General features: G+C 32.2%; 1 long non-coding RNA gene across 1 annotated transcript; it reads right to left on the bottom strand.

Moving 5' to 3' along the window:
* Positions 1-3,429: 3,429 nt before the first annotated feature.
* LOC113318064 lies at positions 3,430-6,042 on the bottom strand. Its single transcript, XR_003344262.1, has 2 exons — positions 4,639-6,042; positions 3,430-3,947 (listed from the first exon to the last, which is right to left on the bottom strand). It is a non-coding gene; the product is annotated as an uncharacterized LOC113318064 (long non-coding RNA).
* Positions 6,043-6,550: the final 508 nt, after the last annotated feature.

The raw sequence follows: 6,550 nt of genomic DNA, 5'->3' as shown, positions 1-6,550 counted from the left end.
TAAGACTATTCCATACAGATTATCATACAGACATCCACTTATCAAAATCCATAACCAAATATACAATCTCAGTATAACTACATCATTTGGAATTCAGCTCAATTACATATCTATCTCATAACCATTTTAATTCATAATTCATTAAGAAACTTATAAACTTAATAAAGAACTTGAACAGATTTACCCACAGAACAATTACCTTCTTAATGGCAGAACCAAACCCTAGTTTTTCATCAGCTTCATAACCTTCATCTTCACATCATATCAGTAAAACCCAACCTTTCATCTCTTGTTATTTCACTAAATTACTTCATCATCAACCCAAACTCATAAATTGAGGAAGAACTGAACACCAACCCCGGTTCACTGATTCGTCTCTGAATCAACTTCAAAACCTCAATTCAATCAAAACCTATCTTTAGTTCGTCACGAAACCTTCAAATTCATCTTCTAGTTCTTCATCTGAATTTCCAACTCAAACCCTAATTCAAGTCTCAGAGATTATATTCTCCAATTCAACCTCAAAATATCAATCAAACCTTCCAATTTATCAAACCCATCCTTTGATTCTTTCTTCTTCACCCTTAACTGAATCCCGAAATTGATTTCATGAACCCTAATTTCTTCACAGAATCACTTCTCCTCAACTCAATCGAAGTTTCTAACCAAACCCAAACTATTAACTCATCAACACCACATTCGATTGATTGGTTTTACTAAATTTTAGTGAGGTTCCTTAACAGAGATTTCATCTCTGAATCGCCAGAGAAAAGAAGAAGAAGAAGAAGAGGAAAGAGAGAAAAGAAAATAGAAAGAAGAAAGAATAAAGAAAAGGAAAGAAAGAAGAGTTATCTTCTCTACCGGGTGTAGATAAGACCAACGAGAATTAATAAGGCACCCAAGAATTGATAAGGGCAGCCATGCGGTTGATAAAAAAAATGATAATTATCTCTTCGTGTTAATCTGATGATATCTTCTTCGTCTGGTGTCCGAATGACACGCTCGAGTAGTCCATTCTGCATAACTTTTGAGAGATCTATCTAGCGTTTCCGGTTTCATATCTAAATCGTTGTTATATCTATTTATATTAATTAACGTTCGTGTTAGACTAATCGAGTTATTAATGGCTAAATCGTCTTTTGACTAGTCTAACAGTGTTGACGAACTTGAGGGTCCTTACATTCTCCCCACCTTATTCATTTTCGTCCTCGAAAATCAAACCACCCTTCTGGTTTTCAAAACTCCCCACCTTATAGAATAACCGCATCTCTTATCTAAGCGCAAACTACATAAACAAAGCACAAACCTATATGGCTCTATAACTAAAATCTAAAATTTGTAGCTCTAAGTTTAATTACACTGAATTAAGTTCTATCAAATACGGAAGTCTAAGTTTCTTACACTAATTTCTATCTTATAAAATACTTGTCTCTAATTACAAAGGATATTCCTACGAATTTATTTCCAAGTGAATTTATATCCATCGGTTTCCTAAAGAATAATACTAAGCTTCTATGATCGGTCATCTCTGAATGCAGTTGCCCTGTCAAAGTTGGACAAGCCCAACAATGCCTTCCTACAAACAGAGAAAACACAACCTTCACTATTCCCCAGTGCTGGATTAATTAAATGCTAACTTATTAATTTATTAAGATTAATTAGTCTCTTAACTTTTATCGTAATTTTTATAATTCTGATAAATTTATTTTGTAAAATATATAAATAGTTTACTTAGTCATCTGGAATTATTTATTTATTTCTTTTACCAATAATAGTAATCACAATTCGATTTTTCGTCAATTTATAATATTGATACATTTAACCTTACTGTAATACCATACATAAAATTTCTAGACATTATCTATAATAAATTTCCTATTAATTTAATTACTCAAATACTTATATCAAATGTGTTATTATTTTTCTTATTCTTAAGTTGATAGCCCGGTTGATACACTAAGCCTTAATCTTCTAAATATAACTCTACATTCACATAAAGATTGATACGATAGATGTTATTTATTTATATTGAATCTGTATAGTATATCTTGTTAAATATTGGAGTCGGTAATTTAATATGATATAAATTTGAGTCTGTATAAAATTATACTATATATTAATAGTCTTTAGATTTTGCTATTCATGTAAAGTATTCTATTAATATACGAATTTATTTTCTTGTAATCTACTATTACACCCGAATACCGTTATTACTACTTCATGTATATCTGTTTTATTTTAAAGATTTAATAGGTCCTCTATTAAATTAAAAATAAGTTCGTTACAAAATTACTAACAAGTTGAGTCTTTTTATTTTATGCATTGTATCCTTACCTTCTTACGTCTAACGCCTAATAAGTATTATATTAACTATTTGGTTTAGACGCAAAATATATATCTCTAATTTGTAATTAGTTTAATTTATAAAACTTAATCGTAAATAAGCGCAATTAAATTCCCATAACTATTTACTCATAATTATTATTTTATCGTTATATATCAATATGATACCAATGGAGGATGCTAACACTACTTTTTTAAAATTATTATCATTTATAACTATTATTATCATATTTTTATTATTAACAATAATGGTTGACCTATTATTCTAACTACTCTGACAAATTTATTAAGTCCCAGCATTATTATTAACATTTATGTGATCATAAATTATTGACCCTACGTATAAGTCAAGGTGTTCAAAAGGTTTCTATGTGATTTTCAAGATTTATCAATAGTATTAATCTCACTATTTTTTAGTATTGTATTGTGTACCTGTTCATAATAGTTAGATCAATTATTCTCAAATCCATATCAACTAACTCTATTGGTGTACCCTTCAATTTTTACTTCATTACAAAACAAACAAATCAATCAATCAAATAATTCTTTTAATTATGGATAGTTTTTAGTGATTAAGATTTATCTCACAACCCAACCCAGTTCTAAACTAATCTAGTTCACTAACTGGCACTGGCTATTCCTATTGTCACCCATATAAGATCTAATAGTGAGCTCTGATGCCAACACTGTAGCACCCCCTAAGCTAGCAGCTGACTAATCCAAGAGATTAACTAAATAAAAAGGCACTACGAATCTAATTCAAATACTTAAACATTCAATTAAGAAATCTGCTACAAAACTTATCCCAAAACTAACCCCGCTCAGAATATATATACATGACCTTCTCTCAAATGATAAATATAGAATAGTCAATTTGTTTACAGATGCAATAAACAACATCAAAAAAAACATAGTAGAAGTTAACTAATTAACGAAGTCAACACTTGTGGCTTTCGCTGCGCAACTCTGATCTGTCTCTGAAAACTGAAAGTGGAAAAGGGTGAGCACAGAGTGCCCAGTAGGAATAACATTTAACTTTCAAGTAATCATTGGAATGATTTGGAAAAACAATGAATATATCAGATGTCGACCAATTCCTTACACATCCCATATTATACATTGATAATGAAGTCTATTGGATATCGACCAATTCCTTACACATCCAATAACAAATCATGTTTTTCCCAAAACACTAAATGGCATCCAAAATACAGAAAACAAACAATCATAGTATATGGAACTAACTCCTTCGACAAAACAATGTATTATTGGATGTCGACCAATTCCTTACACATCCAATTGTATACATTGACAATGAAATATATTGGATGTCAACCAATTCCTTACACATCCAATATTATGCATGGATGTTGACAAATTCCTTACACATCAATGTTGGTTTCGAACAATTCCTTACACACCAAAATGAATGAGCGTATTCTATATACTTTCGAAATTTAAAGAAAACAAAGCATAATCAGATAATGCCTGAATTTGTTAAACATAAACTTTTGTAAAAGAAAACAACAATGGTTTCAAAAGAATTAAAAGTATTCCCACCTCTTTTGATGAAAAGCCACGCTTACCTCGAGATCCACGATCCACTGGTTCATCATTTGAATCGATCGTTGTTAATATAGACTAATTGTTAATCACACAAGAAATCTAAGAAACTAGCCAAAATGGCTCACATAAGAATCATATAAGTCTAACTAATAGTTTTAAGCCCATTTATTCTTCTATACCATTTTTATTATCTATCTTTAACATATCTAAGATTTACTAATTCAATTAGGTTGATTCTATAGTTCATTAGCTAGTCTTATGAATATCTACAACTTTGTAGAAGGAAACAAAGTCTAAATCAGACCATAAGGGTCCAATTCATCATAATAGGAAAAATAGCCTTAAGCCCAAGCCCATGTCTACCAAACTGGCCCAATAATCTAAGGCATGGTTAATATGGTCAACTAGCGGTCACTAACGGTCAAGGGTCAACTAACAGTCGACGTCCAAGGTCGGGTCAAGGTCAAGTCCAGGGAGTCAACTCGGACAAGGTTTACTGAGTCAAAACTAGACAGGTCTGGTTAATGGGTTAACTCAGTCAGACAACTGAGTCAGATAAAGAAAAACGAGTCAGACTGAATAAGTTCAGTCAGACAGGTCAAGTATTCTTCTCACACAACTGTAACTCTATCTTTATAACTCTAACTCAAAGTTCAACTTTAATCTATACATTAATAGAATCATTCAAATAAACTTTAAATCCCAATTACAAATGCAAACTAAGGTTACCTGCAATGCAGTAGCAACAGGCTTTCAAAGAGACTATCCAACTGTGATTCTAGGTACAACCAAATTACAACTATAGCTTCAGTTCTAACGCTTCAAATCTCCATATTACAACTCCACCTGAAAATTCAACAACACAGCCAACACCACCAATAACTCATCTCCAGTTCTGTTTCCAATCCAACTTCATAATTCAATTCATATACCCACACATCACTTTAAAATACAACTTTAGACAATCCAGGCCTCTATTTAATAAATTCTTACCCCAATCCCATTACTTGCAATCACTCATTCATCTGAACCATAACAACTCCAATTCTAGCACACTTAGACTTCAATAACTCAATCATCATTGTCAGTTAGACAAACTCGACTGCACATCCATACACCTGGCTTAATCATAGTAAACTTCAATCTCCAACAATTCATAGCACTACAGATACAACAATCCATCTCAACTGAGTTCAAATGAATGAACTTACCCTGAATTTATTCAGCACCACCAGAATCTGCAACTGATACTTACTAAAATCACCTTCTCTGTAAAACTAACTTACTACACTCATCCCCCTGCTATGTCCATAAGAATTCCATACAGATTATCATACAGACATCCACTTAGCAAAATCCATAACCAAATCTACAATCTCACTATAACTCCATCATTTGGAATTCAGCTCAACTACATATCTATCTCATAACCATTTTAATTCATAATTCATTAAGAAACTTATAAACTTAATAAAGAACTTGAACAGATTTACCCACAGAACAATTACCTTCTTAATGGCAGAACCAAACCCTAGTTCTTCATCAGCTTCATAACCTTCATCTTCACATCATATCAGTAAAACCCAACCTTTCATCTCTTGTTATTTCACTCAATTACTTCATCATCAACCCAAACTCATAAATTGGGGAAGAACAGAACACCAACCATGATTCACTGATAGTGAATCAACTTCAAAACTTCAATTCAATCAAAACCTATCTTTAGTTCGTCACTGAAACCTTCAAATTCATCTTCTAGTTCTTCATCTGAATTTCCAACTCAAACCCTAATTCAAGTCTCAGAGATTCTATTCTCTAATTCAACCTCAAAATACCAATCAAACCTTCCAATTTATCAAACCCATCCTTTGATTCTTTCTTCTTCACCCTTAACTGAATCCCGAAATTGATTTCATGAACCCTAATTTCTTCACAGAATCACTTCTCCTCAACTCAATCGAAGTTTCTAACCAAACCCAAACTATTAACTCATCAACACCACACTCGATTGATTGGTTCTACTAAATTTTAGTGAAGTTCCTTAACAGAGATTTCATCTCTGAATCGCCAGAGAAAAGAAGAAGAAGAAGAAAGAGAGAAAAGAAAATAGAAAGAAGAAAGAATAAAGAAGAAGGATGGAAAGAAAGAAAGAAGAGTTATCTTCTCGACCGGGTGTAGATAAGACCAACGAGAATTAAAGGCACCCAAGAATTGATAAGGGCATCCATGCGGTTGATAATACAAATGATAATTATCTCTTCGTGTTAATTTGATGATATCTTCTTCGTCTGGTGTCCGAATGACACGCTCGAGTAGTCCATTCTGCATAAATTTTCGAGATCTATCTAGCGTTTCCAGTTTCATATCTAAATCGTTGTTATATTAATTTATATTAATTAACGTTCGTGTTTGACTAATCGAGTTATTAATGGCTAAATCGTCTTTTGACTAGTCTAATATCGTTGACGAACTTGGGGGTCCTTACATTCTCCCCACCTTATTCATTTTCGTCCTCGAAAATCAAACCACCCTTCTAAACTCCCCACCTTATAGAATAACCTCATCTCTTATCTAAGCGCAAACTACATAAACAAAGCAAAAACCTATATGGCTCTATAACTAAAATCTAAAATTTGTAGCT

The sequence above is a fragment of the Papaver somniferum genome, chromosome 10, assembly GCF_003573695.1.
Source record: "Papaver somniferum cultivar HN1 chromosome 10, ASM357369v1, whole genome shotgun sequence".
Classification (NCBI taxonomy): domain Eukaryota; kingdom Viridiplantae; phylum Streptophyta; class Magnoliopsida; order Ranunculales; family Papaveraceae; genus Papaver; species Papaver somniferum.
Note: the sequence above shows the minus strand (reverse complement) of the source record. Positions and strands in the feature narration are given on the sequence as shown.